The following is a 23,745-nucleotide window of genomic DNA, read 5'->3' as shown; positions in this document are numbered from 1 at the left end:
CTTTCCCTGAAAAGCTGTAAATCTAAAAAATTCCTAGGAATTTCTGGGAATTTCTGGGAATTTTTGGGAATTTTTAGGAATGTTTAAGAATTACTGGGAATTTTAAGCAAAAATTTGAGGCTAATGATATAAAATAAATACTTAAAATTAAAAAAACCCAGCTAAAATTCAAGTATTCAATGAAATTTATTTAGAAGCTTAATTAAGGCTTACATGTAAAATATTTTTGATTAACATCAATGTGTGGTAATATTAGGATGGAATTTGATTTATTTCTCTTTTCTTGAAAGCTTCATACGGATTAATCCTCAATTACAGCTATTCATATAAAATAGTTCTAATCAATCATTAAATTTGGTTTGACACAAATTGTGAATAAAATCTGTTGATTCTTTTCCATAAAATACATTATCTTAAGTTATATTTATATAGTTATATTCTTGGGAGTGAAGGGGCTAATTACAGACAAATAAAATTGATTTTTTGATTAAAATCTTGTTGTAACTGTAACAATAAATTAGAATGAAGTTATCCTAAACTGCAAACTTAGCTGCTGTTTGTACTGTTTTTTTTTTTTTTTTCCTGGGCTCACAATGAGTTGGCCTTGAATGAGGTTGTCAACAAGAACCTAGACCATTTTGTATCTGGATTCCTTGACATCTGAATTTGAAAAAAAAAATATTATTAAAATATGTATGTTTAAAGCTTAGACCAGGCTTTTAAGATGGCTATGAGGAAAAGGGCATTCATTGGATTCTCAAATTGAGAAATCTCTGTTATGGAGTTAGTACATCTCTCTCATGGATTTTACTAAAAAAAGGGCTGAATACATTATTTTGTTTTTACCAAGGAGGGCTTCTTTATGTACTAAGGTTTGTTATGAATCTTGAATGTTCCCAAACGTGACTAGAGGAATCTTGAAACCTTAGTGATAGGTTTATTTCATTGTAAAGCATAAGCTTAAGAAACTGCGGCATGCAAGTGACCGATTCGATTCTCAGAATTATTCTAGTTTCAGTTGCGCCGAGCGTTATGTAAGCTTAATTCAACCCGCTACATCTACTCTTTTATAAGATTTTGATCACAACGAATATCGCAATTTTTACTCACCACAAACTTTCAAAATCGTAGCTTTACAGATGGCCACTCGACCCTTGTTTGTACCGGTCCATATGTCAACTGTTGTCCCTTTTTTTAACTCCACGGCGCCAACGACTTTCTTCTCTTTTACAACACTCACGCTATTCTCGTTTTCCCATTGAACCACAATAAAAGCTATTTTTAGAAATGTTATATTAAGCAAAACAGTTGAGAAAAGCGATCAACCGATGAAAAGTACATTCAAAGATGAGCGCCAAATGGAGTCTTCTTTGTTTCCGATCACGAGCATGATCACGTGGATCTTTTAGGACTTGTCATTGGCTAGCAAAGTGAATCCGCTAGCTTGCCGATTGCAGTGTTAAGAGAAGCGCCTAACTTTATTCTGACTTCTCCGACCGGTTTTCTGCTTCTAGAAGATGGATAGCTTGGTGATATAAATAAAGATGTGAGCTCACTCCATGTAGAAATAATCGACAAGAATCGATCGTATTACAAATGCACTATTTGTGGCCGAAAGTTGTCGAGGAAACAAAGACTCGAAACTCACTTGAGTTGTGTTAATGGCAAAGGTGAGAAATAACACAAGCCAATCACAGTTTTGAATGCGACTACAAATCGTCTTTTACCCTCATATTTATAAAAGAAGGATACCACATTCGGAAGTGTTAGAGATACATAGATGATCCCAGTGTACCAGTACCTAAATCTACAAAGCTTGACCGTAGCAAGCGTTCAGCAACACGTTCCAGCACCGCCATCTCGATTCCTCAGTCAGTCGTTTCCACTGAACTTAAAGCAGTATTGACAACAGAGTAGAGTGCGTCTTACAAAGGAGAAACATTTGTACAAGAGACAGGAGTAGCTATATGCGATTACAGAGGTGCGTTGGAACTCTGGTCCACAAATAGTTATGCACTGCCCGGAGTATAAAACAATTTTGTTGATAGCTGACAGACAGAGAAGAACAACAAGTAAACTTAAGAGCTGTTATTATTGAAGTATGACTAGCACTTTTCATTTTTATAGAAAGAAGGACTTGTAATTTGCACCAAAAATAAAAAGATGTAATATTTTTTTGGGAGATCCAGTGATTGGGACATTTAAGAAATTAAGTTATGAAAGGAAACTTGGTTGGTACTTCTCACTACTAACAAGTCTTGTTGACAAATATTTTCAGATCAGAGTTTCAAATAAAGTAAATTGAAGACGTCATATAAAAGGTGTTTTTCCTCAAAGGGTACATTGACTACCTCTGTCTTGTCTGCATGCCAAATGTTTGCAAAGTGTGTGGATGATCCACAAGTATTGGAACTCTTACAAAAATGTTTTGTAAGAATAAAAACAGCAAAACAAATACAGCAATTAGTCATGAAAAAAGAGCAAAAAAACTGAAAAAAAGCAGCAACAACAATCATGAAAAAAGAAAGATTAATTAGGTGTTGAATTTGTTTGTCTAAGGCATGAAATTTCTACTAAAAGTATTGTCAACAAAAAGTCTCTGACAGCGTTTGAGGCAACTGAGCTTGACTATTCCAAGGTTTTCTAACAAAGGCAACCAGTAATGTAGGTTAGGGAAGTAAGATAATAATGTAATTATTGTTAATTATTGTGGAAGTTGGCAATTTCCATTTAACATAACTGACAGCTGGTTCATGAGAAAATCCATATTAATGTAAAGATTTACTAAAACTTAGTTTGAGTAATAAATTTCATGATCTTTAAGTTATAAACATGTACATGTATGTATATCTCTTGGTAAGTTTTGTATAGAATACCTTTTATTGAGCCAAAGTTTTAAGCCTCTGAAATTACTCTTTTTCTTAAAACCTTCACATTCAAGGTATTGAGAATTTCTTAGAATTTATGTGGACCTCAGGGTATTAAAATTGCCTCAAATTCAATTCCCAGAAATTCCCAAGAGTGCCACACTTCTTAAATTATAGGTAGTTTGTAAAACTGAGAATTCCTAGGAGTTCCTAGGGATTCCAAGTCCTCACAAAACTGGAGTCTTCCTTTCCCAGAAATTCCCAGTAATTCCAAGCTTTTTAAATCAGAGTTAATTTGCATAGTTGGGAATTTTTGAGAATTCCTAGGAATTCCTAGGAATTCCTAGGAATTCCCAGAAATTCCCAGAAAACTGGGAATTCAGTTTGCAAGGGTCATTTGCGTAATTGGGAATTTTTGAGAATTCCTAGGAATTCCTAGGAATTCCCAGAAAACTGGGAATTCAGTTCGCAAGGGTGTAGCTGACAAAATACAAGTAATCACATGCTTAGAAGAGTGGTAGTGTAAATTACAAGGACAGAATGTAGCAGACAAAATCCAAGTAATCGCATGCGTAGAATAGTGCGTAGTGTTAAACGAGCTCGACAAGAATTTCTGGGCTGATCTACGATGTAAACAGCGACCAATGTTCCATACAAAATCAGTTAAAATGACTCGCGTGCTGTCAGCTTAGTAGTGAATCGTATGATGTCAACCGTATGCCAGTTCGAACTGAAATACAAGACGAAAATAGAAGCTAAACATAACTAACGTATCGAAGTTAAAACAATACAAATGAGGGAACTATCGCTAACATTGCAATAACGACCGTAACATGGAAGTGTGAAATATAATCGGCGCTCATAATGATCGTAAGGAAGGCTGGAAGACGATTAATAAGCTACGCGGTGTTTAACTCAGACGATACCCCTATATTAAATAACCTTATATTGAAGATATGGACCTAATCAAGCACGAGTCCGAGCATACAAAAACCAACCGATTTAGTAACGATACAGGCCATTCGATAGGTGATAAAGGGAGACTTAACCGAAACGAATAACAATAGAAAAAGCCCGAGAACTAAGCCTGAAAACAAGGAATCGGTTACTTAATTGGTTTGCACACGCACTGAATTTGACTCGATCGAATAGATGAGTACCAGTGTAGAGAGAAACTATGAGTAGAAGGTGATGCAGTAGAATCTACACTTGAACTGAACAAAGCGGGTAAAACCTCGTAAATATATCTATTCTAAGAACATGCAAGCTATACCTAGTGGTAATGACTATTTCCTAACAGATATAGCAGCTGATTGGGCTGGTCAACCATGGCAGATTAAATAAGTAAGGCCTTGTTTGAAAGTGACAATTACTTGATAATATGTACTGTATAGTAAGTTCCTGGGATATGAACTGAATGAACATCATGTTACAAAATTAACACCAACCAATGCCTTATGGGACTGATCATCTCAGCTTGGAATGCCAACAAACCCACTAGAATATTATTTACAAAATCTGTGGCTTGTTCACTTTGAATAAAGAGAGTTCGACCATGGAGCAGTGTGAAAAAGGGTTTGAGATTTTTTTATGAATTGTAAATGTACAGGAAAATAGACACTCGTATCTTGACTACTGTTTAAAGTTTAATCTCATAAATGATCCTTTATGTTACAAATAAATTGATAAAAGTCACATGAAAATAAAATGTCTATCTAAACATTTCTGGTTGTCAATAAATTAAACAAAATACTTGTGACAATATTCATAGGTGTGAGGGGTATTACAAGGGTTCCTCCCCAAATATGGAGATTTAATGTGCCAAATGGCTGTGATGAGGAAAAATGAGTGATTGTCATTCCATCAGGCACACAAGGATGAATTCTGTTGGGAACCACAAGGCTCATAATGCAGTTTAGAGCATTTAGGACGCCTGTGACTTTTGCCACCATAATGAAAATTTACAAAAACACCAACCAAGAATGTCACCTAAAAAGATTCTCTGCGAGGGTGATAAATCTAAAGCTGGCCAGGAGCTTTTAATAGATAGAGGACCAAGAGTACGAAAAAGGTAAAGTAGACCAAGAAAATAATTTGAATATATGCATATGTACTGGAGGAATTAGAGGAAGGAGTGCACACAATGAGTAGTCACTGTGGTTCCTCCTCCTTAGGTTTCTTTTATAAACCTGTTCAGCCTTTGAAGCCGAACTGTTTTAGGTACCTGTACCATGTTGATGATGGCTGCATTGAATAAGGTTTTTCAAATATCCTCTTTTCTGTTAAAATGCATCAAATATGGCTGGTGATCTCCATTCTGATTCACAGATGTTTATTCAATGTCAACACCTTACGACTATTATTGATGTCACCTTCTTTAAGTAAAAGGAGAGGAGCAAAATGTTTTGTACCATGATGCCTTGTGTGTTTTATCAGTTCCTTCTGTTGACTAAAACAAGAAAGCAGGCTTGGGAGTTACCATTCTGGATCAGTGTAGGAAGCTGAGCTAAAAGCTTCTACATGAAATACCTATATCAGTCTTATGGTTAGCTGGCAGTTCGTGTGCTCTCTCTCAGGTGAGAAGTACAGATCACTGTCTTTGTAAAGCGGATACAATACACTTTTTCCAATCAATTGGTAACAACCAGGAGGAAAATTTTTGAATTTATGTTACGCATGCATTCTTCCTGTGATGATCGTGCTGCCTGGTAATAAAAGTTTGGTTTCTTCCCCAACAACAAGTATTGTTAAGACCATAAAAATGACTGCCACCTACATGCATCTTTAGAAGCATTCAATTTCAAAGTTTCTCTGACTCAGTGTTGTGAACTTGGTATTATTTGATGGGAGCTAAATTTAGCCAATGAAAATAAACTAGCTGATTTAATGACTAAGACTTAAATTGCATTTTGTTGAATTGTGTATTGCTGAGTGGTTAATTTGCATCTTGCCTCTAAGACAGCTTGTGTGTCAATTCCCTTTTATCCAAACAGTAAATCAAACAACACTACCTATTGTTATATTAACAGTTTTTTGGCAGCATTGCCCTGGTAGTTATGGGGAAAAAAAAATCAAGGAAAAAATCATGCAAACCACTGTTTTTACCTTAAAATCTAAAATAAATCAAGCCATACATGATTCAGAGGGCATGTTTAGTATTTACTACATGTAACAATTTGATATAACAAAAAGCTGCTTGTTTCATGAAAACAATAATTGTATTCCATTATTATTATTTTTTTTTTTGGACAGTGAATGTTTAAGTTATTCCTGTCGTGAAGGATTTGATGAAATGGAGTAAAATGACTGACAGTTTATGATTTATCAATAAGCAATCCAAGACTGGGGTAAAAATATTGCTCACAACTGATATTCAACTTTCACACATACTTACTTTAGATGGCTTCATTGTAATTCAATTCAAAATAAAGTGTCCAATGCAATGAGTTTTTGGAATAACAAACACAATGGCTGTCTTTAGTCGTTGAAAATGATGGTGGAGGCTTATATTTTGTATCTCAATATCAGTCTAAATAAAATTAATTGTATTAAAGATGTTTTCACCCTAAGGAAATCCAAATAGAAACTTATTCAAATTTTGCATCAAACTTTGAGTTACTTTTTTTTTTAATTCGGTTCAAATACATAATTATGTCGTTTTTTTTCTCTTTCTTAAAAGATCAGTAAAAATTTGAGTCTATTAGTTTGAGAACGAGTGCTAAGTTTGAACTTGTTATTATTTTTGTATGCTGTATGTATGTGTGTTGAGCAGGAAGTTACAATCAAACCAATATATGTTTCTCTTGATCATTTAATAGGGGTTTATTCTTAATGAATAATGTAATGATATTAATGTTAATGAGGGTGCATGGTAATTTTGTCCAACAGGTAGTAACAAAGTTCAATGAGTGATATCAGTAAACTAAAATATGTCCAGGGTATCTCAGTTCACTTCCTTTTGAGCTTCAGTCTCATATCAACAATTTGCATCTACTTTGTTACTTCAAAAGCTACTGGTGCATGTATGCATAACTTTACCTTTCCAAAGACAATAAGGATTTGAAGAAACAGAATTCTATTCCCCTTATGCATCTGGTGTTATTTAATAATCCTTTATAAATCATTGTGGCCTTTTTTTTCTAGGAACTAAGGTATCTTCATGAACATCATTGCGAATTCAACAAGAGTTTGATTTATGTGTAATTGAAACCTTTATCTTGGAAATGGAAAATGAATGATTAATAAAGAGTTAATCAATTTCATTGACCAGCAACAGTCTTGGTAGCCATTGATTCCTTTTATCATTTGTAACTGTTGACTTTCTTTCATTTGTAAGGGCTTCATGATGGATTGTTTGTGCTGTTCTCAACAGGTATTCATAAATTAGGCTTTCCTCAAAGTGCCAGGGTTTAGCAGTCAAATCATAGAACAAAATTCTTAATCTAATCAACAAAAATCATGAACATGAGCACATTGTTAGAATGCACAATGCTTTCTATCCTTTTGTTAACTCATTTACTCCTTGAGTGATTGATATGTGACTTCTCCATACAATTTCAAACTGTTCACAGAAGCTCACAAGAAATGAAAATGCTACAGATGATAATTCCCAGCAGGAATACTGATATACCACCAAAATCAATGAATTAAAAATGTGGTGAGGAGGTTATTTAAAAGTGTACATCATTATTAGTTTGTGAATGGGTTAACAAGGGGGTTCAGTTGTGATGAGACATAGACAGGAAAGAAAATACAGTATCACAATACATGACGAGCTTTGCTCAAGAAAAGAATTCACACCAGGGATGCGTAAAATGATCCATAGGCTTGTCAAAGTAAAGCGAGAGGGCTCAATTAGCAAGTGAAAGCGAGGTGTTTGGCTTCGAGCGTGAAATTAATCGAAGTTAACAATTAAAATGTAAACAGGCGCGAGGATCCGCGCGGCTTGCGCGTTAGGAGTGCTACGTAAATTTAGGACTCTTTTGCACAATTTTCTCTTTAGAAATAACTACGCATTCATGGCGTGAATGGCAATTTTCATAATTGTAGAATGATTCAGCGATAAGAACAGCTTAGCCAAGCCGTAGTGTGTCGTGGCATTTGAGGATAGCCTGGTTGTAGTGTGTGACATGACTATCAAGTAACAGTTGTTGTACCCAGCATGTTTTGTCCGTGATCTACAGATCTATTGGTTTGTGACGCAAAGAGCGATTATCTGTTCTGTCACGACAATACCAAAATTAAATTGTGTTAGCCAACTTATATTTCACTCTGATCAGACCTTTGATCCTAAGTCAGCATGGAGGCCGGTGAGCCGCTCGGTAAGGACCTTGTTTTCAAGAGAGATTTCGACTGCAGTATGTTCTGGAGATACAAGAGTATCATTTAACACTTGAAACGATTGGGTAGATATTTTGATAATACTTTTCTGGCGTCCATACTAAGGAGCTCTTTCAGTATAAAATATCATTTTAGTAAGTCTCAATCATCAGGTAAGCGCGGGAACTTATCCCGCGAAAATTCTGTGCGAAGGTACGAGTGTATTCGGCGGTATCTGCGAAAAGGGGCCATCGTTCTTTCCTTAAGGTAAGGTCTTAACTGTGTATTACTTCGCGAGGAAGAAATTCTACTCGCTGGCCTGTCCAATTTGGCTTTTAGGTAAGGTTGCATGCCTGATAATTTCTTTCCAGAGCTATATGATGAGGCGCGATAAATCTCGCTGCTTAATAACCTTTGAGCGGAAAATGATGATGCCCAAACCATTTAATCAGCAAAGCAAGGTTTACCTTTACTTCTGTGCTTTCGAAGCAAGAGAAGGGATTATTTCTGTGATAGTCAGGTGACAGATGCTTAAAATCACATGGTGTATTATCCAACTGTTGAAACCTAACATGAGCCAGATGAACTAATTATGGAATGAACCCTGACATCAGAGCTCAAATATTCCTTCCCTATAAGTTGACGCACTCTTAGCAGGTTAGTGTGTTTTCTTACTAATCGTACTGTACTATTTCGCAGTTTCGAAAGCAGAATCCTAAAGATGCTCTCGTTCTTTTGTTATTTCTTACCCACTCTCTCGGGTAATCAGTCTTTAGTTCCCTGGCTTATCTCCGTGAGGGGAGAACCTTCATTTTTTCATTTTTTTCTCGGTTTTGTCATTCGTATGTGAGTTGTTGTTTTCTGAAGGCAGAACCTTTCCTTTTTTTTTCACCTGGTTCTGTCTCTCTTGGGTAGTCAGTCCTGTTTGGGCTGTAGTTATCTGAAGGCAGAACTTTCCTTTTTTTTTCACCTGGTTCTGTCTCTCTTGGGTAGTCAGTCCTATTTGGGCTGTTGTTATCTGAAGGCAGAACCTTTCCCTTTTTTTCACCTGGTTCTGTCTCTCTTGGGTAGTCAGTCCTATTTGGGCTGTTGTTATCTGAAGGCAGAACCTTTCCTTTTTTTCCACCTGGTTCTGTCTCTCTTGGGTAGTCAGTCCATATGGGCTGTTGTTATCTGAAGGCAGAACCTTTCCCTTTTTTTCACCTGGTTCTGTCTCTCTTGGGTAGTCAGTCCTATTTGGGCTGTTGTTATCTGAAGGCAGAACCTTTCCCTTTTTTTCAACTGGTTCTGTCTCTCCTGGGTAGTCAGTCCTATTTGGGCTGTTGTTATCTGAAGGCAGAACCTTTCCTTTTTTTTTCACCTGGTTCTGTCTCTCTTGGGTAATCAGTTCTATTTGGACTGTTGTTATCTGAAGGCAAAATCGTTCCTTTTTTTATTTGGTTGTGTCTCTCTTTGGGAGTTGTTTCAATTTAGACTGTGTGTTTTCATCTTATGACAAACTAATTTTGAGTATGAATTGCGACATAATTAAATTTACTTGTCTTAATTTTTTTTCCTTTGCAGATTTCATTGAACGTTAACCGCGAAAAGTCGTGATGAAAAAGCAATGTTTGTTTTCGTAAAAAAAGATAGTTTTCCTGTTGAGATGACTAACCAAATAAGTGCACGTTCCCTTGACTGGTAATTTTTACGTCGATGTTGTGTTTGCCTTGGTGGTGTCTGTCCTCAAATCCCGTGATGTTTCAATTAAAAATAAATAACGAGTTTAGGAATAAAATTACCAACGAGTAAAATACCTCTTCTCGTAACATATTAAATTGTATTTACATTTCCAACTCTTGCTTCAGACACGAGATGTAAAATCGGTCATAGATTGTAAAAGAGATTTGTGAGTAAAGAACTTTTTCTACTTGTCCTTTTTTATTTTCTCGCAGCCTTATACAAGAGGTTCGCTGTGTTCGCAGTGGCGCGCCAGGAAACCCCAGCAGGAAAATTTTTTAAAGATTTTACTCCTTTAATGATCTCTTTAAAGTATATTACTCTCTTAGCATTTAGCCAATTATATGGTTGCGGCGGAGGGTGCAAAAAAAACTCCGTTATATATTTCTTTACAGGCCAATATTATCGGAAAAAACCCAAACAAACAAACAAAATGAGGTCTGTTGCGCTGTGTGATTCATGAGTGTTCTCATCGCGGTTAGGGCTTGCTGTTGCTTGCGGTATTATTTTCCGGAGTGGACATACCATTACTACATTTTTGTTAGCGTTTAAAAATCGGAAATACATGGTTTTGGTAAAAAACTTCATCTTTTTCAACTCTTAACGACTGTCGAGTTGTGTGTATCAATAGAGTGGGTCAGCAAATTTGCATTCTATGTTGCGCAAGGGGCAAGAGAAAATGGTTGACTCCCCGCGAGTGAAGCTGACGCTCCAGGTCGATGTCGATCCATTATCATCCTTCATAAACGAAATTTCGATCGTGTGGTTAAATTATAAAATTTCTTTGGCTTACATTGAGCGCTTTAAAGTAAACTTGAGTTGTTAGTTCCACGCGAGGGTTTAACCTTGAAAAATGCAATCACGCGAGTGAAGCTGACATTAACGCGTGTCCCTATCTGGAAAACATTCGTATTGTGACAAGAAGGGTCTACTTTAAGGTTTTGGGTTACTCTCGCCATGCAATTTGGACGCCGAAAAGTGCCAAAAAAGTAATTACTGAAAATTCATCCGCAACACCTCGGTCGTTCTGTGGGCGCGAAGTCAGTTCTTCTCTTACAGTTAACAATTGCCAGGCGGATCTCAGATCCGCCTCAGCCTCATTTGCATAAATTCTTTTGGTGAGCAAAGCTCGTCATGTTGCTTTGATGATCACTGCTGGAGTGTGTGTTAATCCATTCAAAATGTACATGTATGTACCCTGTCAAGAAAGGCTCTCTTGACTGACTGTACATATGTGTGGCTCCCAGCAGCCTCCACAACTGTTCGTGGGTGATGTATATGGAATCCGTGAACAGATTGAAAAGATTAGTGTTGAGGTAGACACCATTTTGAAAGAAAAACTTTTGACCCTTCTCTTCATCGTCTGTTAAAGGATTACAACATTGTGACAGCTGGGCTGTCACAATGCCTCTCATTGAAACCGTTGGAAATTAGAGTAATTTACTACATTATCAACTGAGTTGATAACATAAATTAGCCACCAGAAAGAGTTTCAAAGCTGACGTTTCGTGAAAATTTAAAGGCATTGTAAATGAATAGCTAACAAGTGCGTAAAATTTTTAGAATTTCAGTAAGTATTAAATATATGTAATAACGTCTTGTTTTGAGATGAATTGATTTAATAGACATATCGAGAAATTACCTTTCTTGGTATATGGATTGGTGAGTTTTATTAGCAAATATTTCGGTCACGAAATTTAGCTGAAGAATGATTTATAAATTCTCTTCTCTCTCTATTCTCTCTCTCTCCTTCTCTTTCTCCCAGTTTTAAATAAATGGAAAACGCGATTCCACTAAGCCTCTACAACATTTATTCCTTAATATTGACGGAAACAATGAAAAAGCAATTTACCCCAGAAATTACTCTATTTTTTTGGCTACGTTAGTCGCACAGCGTAGCAAGTATTTACTTGAAGGTACATGGCCCAAAAATTGTAAATCTTGCGATTGAAGCAGACTGCAAAGGTCCTTTTACTTTGGACAATTGCCTGATAACCCCGCGGCAATCTGAAATATTTTTGGTTCTTCCGCATGGCGAGTTTTGAATTAAATCCTGTTTTAAGGCATGAAGTAAACTTGATCTGAACTTCGAGATCCTTTTTGGAAGGTGCGAATCTGAATTTGCCCCTAAATTTCTTCCTTAATAGTTTCGGACATTCTTTTCCTTTGGAAAACTTTGCGCTTTGTAATAGGAACTTCTTCCAACTTGTTTTGCTACATATTATGTTTGAACGCAGATATTTTCAAAAATGTCATTCGTAGCAAATGCCCAACTTTCGTAGCAAATACTCATTTTGGTTTTCACTCAAGAAACGTAATTTTGCCTAAATACCTTTAACTGATGCGGAGTTTTAACAGAGCGCCCCAACAATTGTTATTTTCCTCTTTCGCAATGTTGCATTTTTGTCTATTTCACAAATACCCTCTCTCCGTATTTGCTACAGTAGCAAATAACCACCCATAGAAGCAAATACCCACCCTACGAATTTGCTACCGTAGCAAATGCTAACCTACGTATTAGCTACTGTAGCAAATACTAACCTAGGTAGCAAATACTTACCAGTGGGTATTTGCTACGGTAGCAAATACCCACTTATCGTAGCAAATACCCACATCAATCCAACTCCCTCTCTCTCTCTCTCTCTCTCTCTCTCTCTCTCTCTCTCTCTCTCTCTCTCTCTCTCTCTCTCTCTCTCTCTCTCTCTCTCTCTACTTTCCTATAAAAATTATGTGTTACAAAACGGGTTGACACGCAGCCTGAGCAAAGCTTCTCAAAAAGCAACTTAGACAGCAAAATCGTGAGGTACTTGTTCACAATTAGAATCGATCAAATTTACTACCTGAGTTCTCCAAAACAATTTGCTCGTTGTAAAACGCGATTTTTTTCTAGTCTCTAAGACCTACTACTGAGTAAACCTTCGTTAAGTCTGCAATTAATTTACATTTGGACATTTCTGTAACAAATTGCAAAACAGAAACCGAAGGAATTCAATGGCATGAGTAAACGCAACATTAAATTCCCTTGTGTCTGATTGAATATAGTGTCTCGTTTGAGTTCAACTTTGTACACGCCATTGCAGCAAACAAACGAACAGACTCTCACAACTTCAAACACATATTTGAATTTACATATAATGACTTCCTTTGCCATTTAAAATTGAACAGAGGTAAATCTTCTTGGGTTAATCGCCGTAAAATCACTAAATGTTCTTGAAGAAAACATCGTCTAGATAGTCATGTTTCAAAGATTGCTTGAAAGCCTTTTAAATTGCCTTTATCTCTACTCGCAAACGAAAATGTTTCAGTGAAGCCTCTCTCTTTAATTTGCATCACTTCTATCTTCTATACTATCCACTCACTGAAACATTTTTCAGTTAATGAAGGATCTTAATTACAGCCCTAAATCATTCGAGCTCTTTTATCAAGCATTTGGTTAAGTGTTTGAAAAAAACAAAAATTCTATTCACCAGTAGTTTGGTCCGTATTATGTATATTAAATCAATTAACGATTATATTTAAAAAATATATATTGAGACGAGTTTTCCAAATAAACTAGACGCATTACCGAGTCACGTAATGATGTGATGATAAATGCGCCCCAAACCAAATTTATTACCCATAGCTTATAGACTGATAGAAGGCAACCATTACACAAAATAAATTGAAAACATTTAAATAACCAAACTGCATACTCGTAATATAATCTTATGCTGAAGAAGTGAGAATACTTTGAAAGGTTTTCGAGCCATCTTTTTTCACGCACTGTGTTTTTCATCAACACCATTAGTTTTTTGAAGCGTAAGATCGGGTAAGCAGTTTTGACAAGATTCTCAAATTGTAACTGAGCTCAGATAACGACTCCTCCATGAGGCTAAAAAACTACTGAAATCATGAGATAATGTGGAAAAAAGTCCTGGTTCACTTTTACTCGCCTGGTTGCCAAGTCGTTGCCTTCCCAATACTAGGTTGAGGTTGAAAGAAGGGGTTGTACAATTGAAAGGTGTTTTCTTGCTCGTCATGAACTCTTTTTTTTTATCCTCCGGTTATATATTTTTCATTTGCAAGTCATGGAATTCCGCGGGAGAATGTTTTAGTCCCTCCCCTTAATCGCATGAATGTTACAGCAGTAAATAAAGATTTATGTTGGTTGGTGCTTACAGTCTCTCGAGGAATAAAGCCCTGTCGAAAACTCCCGGGGGTAAGTTCTTTAACTGGTTATTGGACAAGTCCCTGTCAAGGAGACATCAGTACATTAGATGGTTAGATTTGCACTGTTAGATGATGCTCAGAACTATGTGAGACTCTTACCGGAAGAAAGTCTTGTTTTATTGCGTTTTGAGCGCCCCCCTTGAATAAGCCCCTTCCCTTCCTGCGGCCCTAACTCCTTAATCCTTATTTTCTTAGATAGGAAGCAAACCTGTTTCTTAATAAGCGTTAATAGTTTCTTAATAATCGTCCCCCTTGATCAAGCGCCCTCCTTGTAATAAGCACCACTCCTATCAGCTGAAATTTTAAATAGGCGCCCAGGCAATTGTTGGAGAAAATGTGTTGAATAAAGTTGGTTGACAAAGTTTGACGAAAGCTTTTTTCTTAAAAATCAAGTGGGACTCGCGATGCAAATGTTTACGATAAAACTCTTTGATACAAATATCCTCAAGAATCCTTAGAATTTGTGTAGCTGCACGGACGATAAAAATAAAGCCATTAGCCATATCTTACGCTTACCAAAGACTGAATAGTGAATATTTGGATAAACTGAAACTTTTCAGACATTGACATGTGCACTCCCTTTTATATTTATCTATATAAAATTATACCCAACGTGAAAAACTGATTCTGATCGATCCTAGTGAGTTTATTATATCACCATAAATTACTCAAACAAGTGCACCATCATGGTGAAACATGTACAAGCAATCTGCGTCGTAAAGACTTTTGTTTTTGGCATTTTGCTTTTGAAAACATCATCGTAAACTTAACTTCGACTTTTTGCATGGTAATGAGAATTAAAACGGCGATATCAGTGATGAAAAGTCTCAAAAAGTAAGCTGAAAAAGGGTTTTTCGACCAAATTGAAGAACAAAGAAACCAACTTTTGGTTGGTATGAAGGCGAGAGCGACCCGGCATCAGTTCAACAAAATAATTTGTGAAATTTTCATCAATAAAATACGATGGGACACAAATGTTCATATCATAGAATACCAAATATGTAGAGAAACTCTGATAATTTCCAGCTTCCTTCACTTCATCTAAAAAAATCGTTGCCAAAAACAAGATAGTTTCAGAAATTAACGCCTAATACGTTAAGCGTGAAAAAATGTGTCTCAGAAACGGGAAATGAGATGACTGTGAAGAAAGCAGTCCTCTTGGGTGAATATGATGAGAGAAATATATGACAAAGAAAATGTTTGCGCAACTTTTGGAAAATAATTGTGGTAGGGCGCGCGGAGGTAATTTGAACTATACGTGCTTGCCTGGAACTAAGTGTTTAGATTATCACATATACCACATCATGCTATGGACACTTGAATAGGTCATATGAGTGAAATTTTCGTTATTTTTCTGGAAGGTTTATAGCCAGCTAAGAAATTGCACGACAATGTTTACCATCGGCTCATGCCAGTGGTGAAATAGTAAGTAGAAGATAGTTCCCCAAAGGCATATAATCAAGATTTTGTTCTTTACTTTTGGCCGCATCAAGTCTAGGTTTTTCAAAAGTATAAACGATTATCCTGGCAGCTTTTCACCGAACAACTTTTATTCATCTATTCACTTTTTTTCCTCTTGCGATGTGTCAGGGGAGAGGGCAAAGGGCAAGTTCCTCACGTGTGCTAGTCGCGCTCGCCTGGAAAGTAGACACAAATCACTCTTTTGTATTACAGTCCACTCTTCCTCGAATTCAAGCGGCGTGATCTCCTCAATTTTTGTCCGGGTTATTCACACAAACACAAAAAGCCCGACTTCAAAACGTCTCGACGAATTACTCCTATTTAAATTGGCAATAAAGTATACACGCTACCTAAGAGAGACTGACGGCATGACCTGGCTCATCGTCCAAAAATTAATTAGCCCTAATAAGGACAACAAGTGCAGTGCGGGAAAAGAGTCGGCAGACAATGAACGGTTACAATGGACTATGAACCGAAGCGTTTTTTGTCGAAGTTCACTGCGCTAGCTGCAGAATTGCGAAAAAAAAAACAATGAGAGCGACAGCAAAATAATAATAAGAAAGAATCAAATTGCGATTGAAAAAGCAAAGAAACAAACAAAAAAAAGGAAAGGTCAGTTTCAAAACTTAAAATGATCCTTTGTCTTCCATTTCTTCCCCGTTTTCCAAAGTTTTCTTTACATCAATCTTCAACAAATATACTGTCACGAATGATATACCAAATGTTTACAAAAGCAGAGGTCAGCACAGGAAGTTACACCCTATCTGACTCTTTGGGGAAATTACTCCGGCTCAACTTAACATAAATATAGAACAATCCCTTTATCGATCAAAAGGTTCAGTGATCAGCGGTACAATGATTTCTCGAAGTTGGAGAAATCATTTTACCGCTATTTTGAAAAGCCCAACATTAGATCCATTTCTTTACTGACGATTGAACTAAACACAAATTATTTTTTTTAAGACACAAGCTCTCTGGCCTCTCTCAGCTTGTAAGGTCATTCAACACACGTGGTATGGTGCGCTTCACCACCCGTTTATTCCTTTACCCTGTAAGTTAGTTGTATAGAGTAAGAAGCATGTTAAAGTTATGTTTAATTTGGTCCGAATACTACCGCTTGAATTACAAATAAAATTCGAAGTCAACCTACACACTGCAACTTAGCGAAGGTTCTCCTTTAACATATTGTCAACAAACTACACCTCTGATAGCTGCACCACATATATATCACGTTGGATGTAATGATATATGCACAAGATATTTCGTTGTCAGACTGGTCTGTGGGAATTACCCAGTAATCGAATTTGATATAATGAAATATCCTTCTGCCGACACTGGGCTATTTTTAACGCCGTAATCCACTAATCTCAGTTTAGACGCTGCACACTACGTAGAGAAAGAGTCGCTCTGTAATTTGACTTCTGAAGCTCACACCTCAAAGCTTCGTGGTCCTTGGTGGTTCCTTGACCGGCCTGCCCTCCCTAATTATCTTCCTGGAAGTTTTGTTCGTGACATTCATCCTTATGAAACATTTGTAGATTTCCAGTTTATTGTACGCCTCGAAATTTGAAATGTCTTTACACCAGTGTGTCGAGATGACCTGAAGATTAACTGCTGGTAATTAAGATAAGAAATCTCATTGGTTACGCCTAAATGAGATTAAAATTTGACGCCTGAAAACCAGTCAGCCGCTCAAGGTTAAACTCTTGGGCTTAGTCCGTAGCCCTTACTTTTGGATTGCCTTACTCGTGGAGCTCCCGCGGCGCATCGACGTCATCCAAAAGCTTCCCGCGACGCTCTAACATCAATCTTTTTTTTTTTTTTTTCAACGAATTTTTTGACTCGCGTGACGGACTTCGCCATAAGGGAGTTAGCTCTGTATTCCAATGTAACGAAACCCTCAACATCCTAAAGTTCATTCCAGATTCCTGAATGTTCTCTTGAGGCCAGGATGCTAACGCCTGATGCTTTTGTTGACAGTGTGAGTACAGTGTAAACGGTTAAGAATATATGAAAGTCATAAAATTATTACAGTACAGTGTGTCGTTCAAAGCGATTTCTGTCGCAATTAGGGGAAAAAATTAAATTTTAAGAGAGGCATATCGTGGAAAGAAAAGAAAGCCTCAAGACTGATGACCAAAGGAAAAACAAACAAAAAGGGCGAGCAACGCCACAGAGAACAAACCGTAAACAAAGCACGTTGGTCGGTTCTGGGCTAAGATGATGTTGGGGACGAACTGATCCATTACCAACAGTGCTGGCTTTTAACGAAAAGTTTATACTTGTGTAGCTCATGCCACTTCTTTGGAAGGATGTTTATTGGATGAATTGGGCAAAGCGAAAAGATATTGCTTGGTATCAATGGAAAGTTTCTGAGGAGAAGTTACATGCATGCCCGTGCAACATGTGCCTCAGGTAAGCACGTTGAAACTTTCACACAACTTTATAATGAGCAAGCTAACCCCTCGAGATTTAAATGAGAAAATGATGGGTTATTTAATTTACCGTGCAGGTGAATTGGAAGTACCAAAGAGCACAGTGATTGGAATTAAATCGTGCCAACTGTAAATTACAAGAATAGAGTGTAGCTGACAAAATCCAAGTAATCACATGCGTAGAATAGTGCGTAGTTTTAAACGAACTCGACAAGAATTTGACTACGATGTAAACAGACCAATGTTGTATACAAAATCAGTTAAAAGGAATCGCGTGCTGTCAGCTTAGTAGTGAATCGTATGATGTCAACCGTATGCCGGTTCGAACTGAAATAAAAGACGAAAATAGAAGCAAACGTAACTAACGTATCGGAGTTAAAATAATACAAACGAAGGAACTATCGCTAACATTGCAATAACGACCGTAACATGGAAGTGTCAAATGTAATCTTATATTGATTGTAAAGAAGGCTGGAAAGCGATTAATAAGCTACACGGTGTTTAACTCAGACGATACCCCTATGTTAAATAAACCTTATATTGGAGATATGGACCTAATTAAGCACGATTCCGAGCAGACAGAAAAAAAACTAATTGATTTAGTTACGTTATAGGCCATTGGATAGGTGATAAAGGGAGACTTAACTGAAACGAATAACTGAAACGAATAACAATAGAAAAAGCCTGAGAACTAAGCCTGAAAACAAGGAATCGGTTCTCGTAATTGGTTTGCACACGCACTTAATTTGACTCAATAGCTAGGATATACGAGTAACAGTGTAGAGAGAAACTATGAGTTGAAGTTGACGCAGTAGAATCTACGCTTGAACTGAACTAACCGGGTAAAACCTCGTAAATATATCTAATCAAAGAATAGCAAGTCATGCCTAGCGGTAATGACTATTTCCTAACAGAAATAGCAGCAGATTAATTAGTAAGGCCTCGTTTGAAAGTGACAATTACTTGATAATATCCATAGTATAGTAAGTTCCTGCGACACAAACTAAATAAACATCACGTTACAAAACTAACATTAACTAATGCCTTATGGGACTGATCATCTCAGCTTGGAATGCCAACAAACCTACCTGAATATTATTTACAAAATCTGTGGCTTATTCACTCTGAATAATGAGAGTTTGAACGTAGAGCAGTGTGAAAAAGGGTTAGAGATTTTTCATGAATAGTTATGCACATGAAAATAGACACTTGTAATTCTTGACTACTGTTTAATTTAATCTCATAAATGATCCCTTATATTACAAATAAATCGATAAAAGTCATGAATGTGAAAATAAAATGTCTATCTAAACATTTCCGGTGGTCAATAAATTAAAGGAAATACTTGTGACAATATTCATAGATGTAAAGGGTGTTACAAAGGCTCCTTCTCAAATATGGAGATTTAATGTGCCAAATGGCTGTGATGAGGAAAAATGAGTGATTGTCATTCCATCAGGCACACAAGGATGAATTCTGTTGGGAACCTTAAGGCTCATAATGCAGTTTAGAGCATTTAGGATGCCTGTAACGCTTGCCACCAGAATGAAAATTTACAAAAACACTAACCAAGAATGTCACCAAAAAAGATTCCCTGCAAGGGTGATAAATCTAAAGCTGGCCAGGAGCTTTAATAAATAGAGGACCAAGAGTAAGAAAAAGGCAAAGTAGACCAAGAAAATAATTTGAATATATGCATATGTACTGGAGGAATTAGACGAAGGAGTGCACTCAATGAGTAGTCACTGTGGTTCCTCCTCCTTAGGTTTCTTCTATAAACCTGTTCAGCCTTTGAAGCCAAACTGTTTTAGGTACCTGTACCATGTTGATGATGGCTACACTGAATAAGGTTTTTCAAATATCCTCTTTTCTGTTAAAATGTATCAAATATGGCTGGTGATCTCCATTCTGATTCACAGATGTTTATTCAATGTCAACACCTTACGACTATTATTGATGTCACCTTCTTTAAGTAAAAGGAGAGGAGCAAAATGTTTTGTACCATGATGCTTTGAGTGTTTTATCAGTTCCTTCTGTTGACTAAAACAAGAGAGCAGGCTTGGGAGTTACCATTCTGGATCAGTGTAGGAAGCTGAGCTAAAAGCTTGTACATGAAATGCCTATTTCAGTCTTATGGTTAGCTAGCAGTTCATATGCTCTCTCTCAGGTGGTAAGTTTGGTTTCTTCCCCAACAACGACAAGTATTGTTAAGACCATAAAAATGACTTCCACCTACATACATCTTTAGAAGCATTCAATTTCAAAGTTTTCTTTGACTCAATGTTGTGATTTGATGGGAGCTAAATTTAGCCAATGTAAATAAACTAGCTGATTTAATGACTTACTAAGACTTACGTTGCATTTTCATTAATTTGTGTGTGGCTGAGTGGTTAAGTTGCATCTTTCTTCGAAGCCAGCTCTTGAGTCATTTCCCTTTTATTCAATCAGTAAACCAAACAACACTAATTGTTATATTTGCAGTTTTTTGGCTGCATGTTATGGAAAAAAAATCAAAGTAAAAATCATGCAAACCACTGTTTTTACCTGTAAATCAAAAATAAATCTAATCATACATGATTCAGAGGGCATGTTTCATATTACTACATGTATAAAAATGATATAACAAAAAGGCAGAAAGCTTCTTGTTTCATAAAAAACAATTGTATTCCAAAAACTTTTTTTTTCACAGTGAATGTTTTAGTTATTCCTGTCATGAAGGATTTGATGAAATGGAGTAAAATGACTTTCAGTTTGTGATTTATCAATAAGCAATCCAAGACTGGGGTAAAAATATTGCTCACATACTGATATTCAACTTTCACACATACTAACATTAGTTAATGGCTTCATTGTAACTCAGTTCAAAACAAGAAGGTGTCCAATGCAATAAGTTGTTGGAATAAGAAACACAATGCCTGTCTTTAGTCATTGGAAATGACAGTGGAGGCTTATATTTTGTATCTTAATATCAGTCTAAATGAAAAATGATGGTGTTATAAAGATGTTTTTCACCCTAAGGCAATCCAAATAGAAACTTATTCAAATTTTGCATCAAACTATGAATTACTTTTTTTTAATTTGGTTCAAATACATAATTATATCGGTTTTTTTTCTCTTTGTTAAAAGATCAGAAAAAATTTGAGTCTATTAGTTTGAGAACGAGTGCTAATTAGTTTGAACTTGTTATTATTTTTGTATGCCGTATGTATGTGTGTTCAGCAGAAAGTTACAATCAAACCAATATGTTTCTCTTGATCATTTAACAGGGGTTTTTTCCTTAATGGATAATATGATGATATTGATGTTAATGAGGGTGCATGGTAATTTTGTCCAACAGATGGTTACAAAGTTCAATGAGTGATATCAGTAAACTACATGTAAAATATGCCCAAGGTATCTCAGTTCACTTCCTTTTGAGCTTCAGTCTCAAATCAACATCTTGCATCTACTTTTGTTACTTCAAAAGCTGCTGGTGCATTTATGCATACCTTTACCTTTTCAAAGACAATAAGGATTTGAATTAAGAGACAGAATTATATTCTCCTTATTCATCTGATGTTATTTAATAATCCTTTATAAATCATTGTGGCCTTTTTGTTCTAGGAACTGAGGCATCCTCATGAACATCATTATGAATTCAACAAGAGTTTGATTTATGTGTGGTTGAAACCTTTATCTTGACAACAGCTCAATTGTATGCTGTTATTTGCTATGGAAAATGAATGATTAATAAAGAGTTTATCAATCTCATTGACCAGGAACAGTCTTGGTAGCCATTGATTCCTTCTATCTTTTGTAACTGTTAACATGCTTTCATTTGTAAGGGCTTCATGATGGAATTGTTTGTGCTGTCCTTAATAGGTATTTAAAAAATTAGGCTTTCCTCAAAGTGCCAGGGTGTAGCAGTCAATTCATGTCACAAAATTCTTAATGTAATCAACAAAAATCATTAACATGAGCACATTGTTAGAATGCACAATGCTTTCTTTCCTTTTGTTAACTCATTTACTCCCTGAATGATTGATATGTGACTTCTCCTTACAATTTCAAACTGTTCACAGAAGCTCACAAGAAATGAAAATGATATACCACCAAAATTACTGAATGAAAAATGTGGTGAGGAGGTTATTTAACAGTGTACATCATTATTAGTTTATGAATGTGTTAACTAGGGGGTTCAGTTGTGATGAGACATTGACAGGAAAGAAAGTACAGTATCACAATAATTTACTTTGATAATCACTACTGAGGTGTGTGTGGGTGCTATTCCATTTGAAATGTACATTCATGTACCCAGTCAAGAGGTTCTCTTGCCTCCATACATATGTGTGGCTCTTGACAGCTTCCACAGCTTTTCCTGGGTGATGTATATGGAATCAGTGAGCAGATTGAAAAGATTGGTGCTGACACCTCTCTTTATCGTCTGCTAAAGGATTACAACATTGTGACAGGTGGGCTGTCACAATGCCTCTCTTTGAGTCCGTTGGAAATTAAATAATTAAGTATTATCGGCTGAGTTGATAACGTAAATTATCCACTATATAGAGTTTCAAAGCTGACGTTTCGTGAAAATTTTTAACGGACTGTAAATGGATAGCTAACAAGTGCGTAAAATTTGTAGAATTTCAATAAGTATTAAATATGTGATAACCTCTTGTTTTGAGATGAATTGATTTAATAAACTTATGGAAAAAATTATCTTTCTTGGTATGTGGATCGGTGAGTTTGATAATAAATCACCGGTATGATGGTCGAGTTATAGCGAAGCTGCACGTTTGGTGCCAACATTTTACTAATTGATTGTATTCTCAGATGTATTGCGTCGCTAAGTTAACGTAAATAAATGCTGATACGTTGTAGGTGGTTTAAGATGATTTCAGTTCTTGTCTTCAAATAGTGAAACAACTTTCAAATAGGTGTAATAATCTTAGTAGCAAGACTAGGGGCGGATCCGGATGACAAAAAGCAATAGACATAACAGTAGAGTGCACATAAAGCTAACGCGTTAGATCAAATGTCATTTTTTTTCTCGGTGCTTGAGCGGGCGGTGTTCTACAAATCCTGCTATCTGATTGGTACCGAGAGGGGGTAGTATTTTCCCATCCGGCCCCCTCACAGGGGGCGGTATCCGATCCGTTGCGTGTCGAGTCGCTTAGTGCGCCTAGCAACATTTGTTAGCAAATATTTCGGTCACGACAGTTAGCCGATAAATAATTTATAAATTCTCTTCCCTCTCTTTTCTCTCTCTCTCTCCCTCTTTAGATTCTCGAGTCAGTATTTGCTACTTGTTTTTGCCTACCGGTTTTAAATATTTTTGATAAATGGAAAACGCGATTTTACTAAGCCTCTACGACATTCATTCTCTAGTATTGACGGAAACAACGAGAAAGTAATTTACCCCAGAGATTAACCTATCTTTTTTTGGTGACATTCGTCGCACAGCGTAGCAAGTACCTTCTTGTAGGTACACGACCCAAAAATTTTAAAAAATCTCGCGATTGAAGCAGACTGCAAAGGTCCTTTTATTTTGGACAAATGCCTGACAACCCCGCGGCAATCTGAAATATTTTTGGTTCTTTCACAAGGCGAGCTTTGAATAAGGTATGAAGTAAACTTGATCTGAACTTCCAGAACTTTTTCGGAAGGTGCGAATCTAAATTTCCCTCGTTAAATTCCTTCCTTAATGCTTTCGGCCATTTTTTTCCTCGGGGAAAACTTTGCGCTTTGTAATAGGA

The 23,745-nt window shown here is 36.5% G+C and overlaps 2 long non-coding RNA genes across 2 annotated transcripts; both read left to right on the top strand.

Moving 5' to 3' along the window:
- The first annotated feature begins 1,607 nt into the window (after positions 1 to 1,607).
- On the top strand, positions 1,608 to 2,827 carry LOC149050697 (uncharacterized). The gene is made up of 2 exons (XR_016184354.1): positions 1,608 to 1,670; positions 1,873 to 2,827. It is a non-coding gene; the product is annotated as an uncharacterized LOC149050697 (long non-coding RNA).
- A 14,384-nt stretch (positions 2,828 to 17,211) lies between these two features.
- LOC149050696 (uncharacterized) lies at positions 17,212 to 21,768 on the top strand. Its single transcript, XR_016184349.1, has 2 exons — positions 17,212 to 17,990; positions 21,614 to 21,768. It is a non-coding gene; the product is annotated as an uncharacterized LOC149050696 (long non-coding RNA).
- Positions 21,769 to 23,745: the final 1,977 nt, after the last annotated feature.

The sequence above is a fragment of the Pocillopora damicornis genome, chromosome 2, assembly GCF_964200805.1.
Source record: "Pocillopora damicornis chromosome 2, jaPocDami1.2, whole genome shotgun sequence".
NCBI classification, from domain to species: domain Eukaryota; kingdom Metazoa; phylum Cnidaria; class Anthozoa; order Scleractinia; family Pocilloporidae; genus Pocillopora; species Pocillopora damicornis.
The sequence above is the reverse complement of the archived record's forward strand: the minus strand, read 5'-3'. Positions and strand labels throughout refer to the sequence as shown.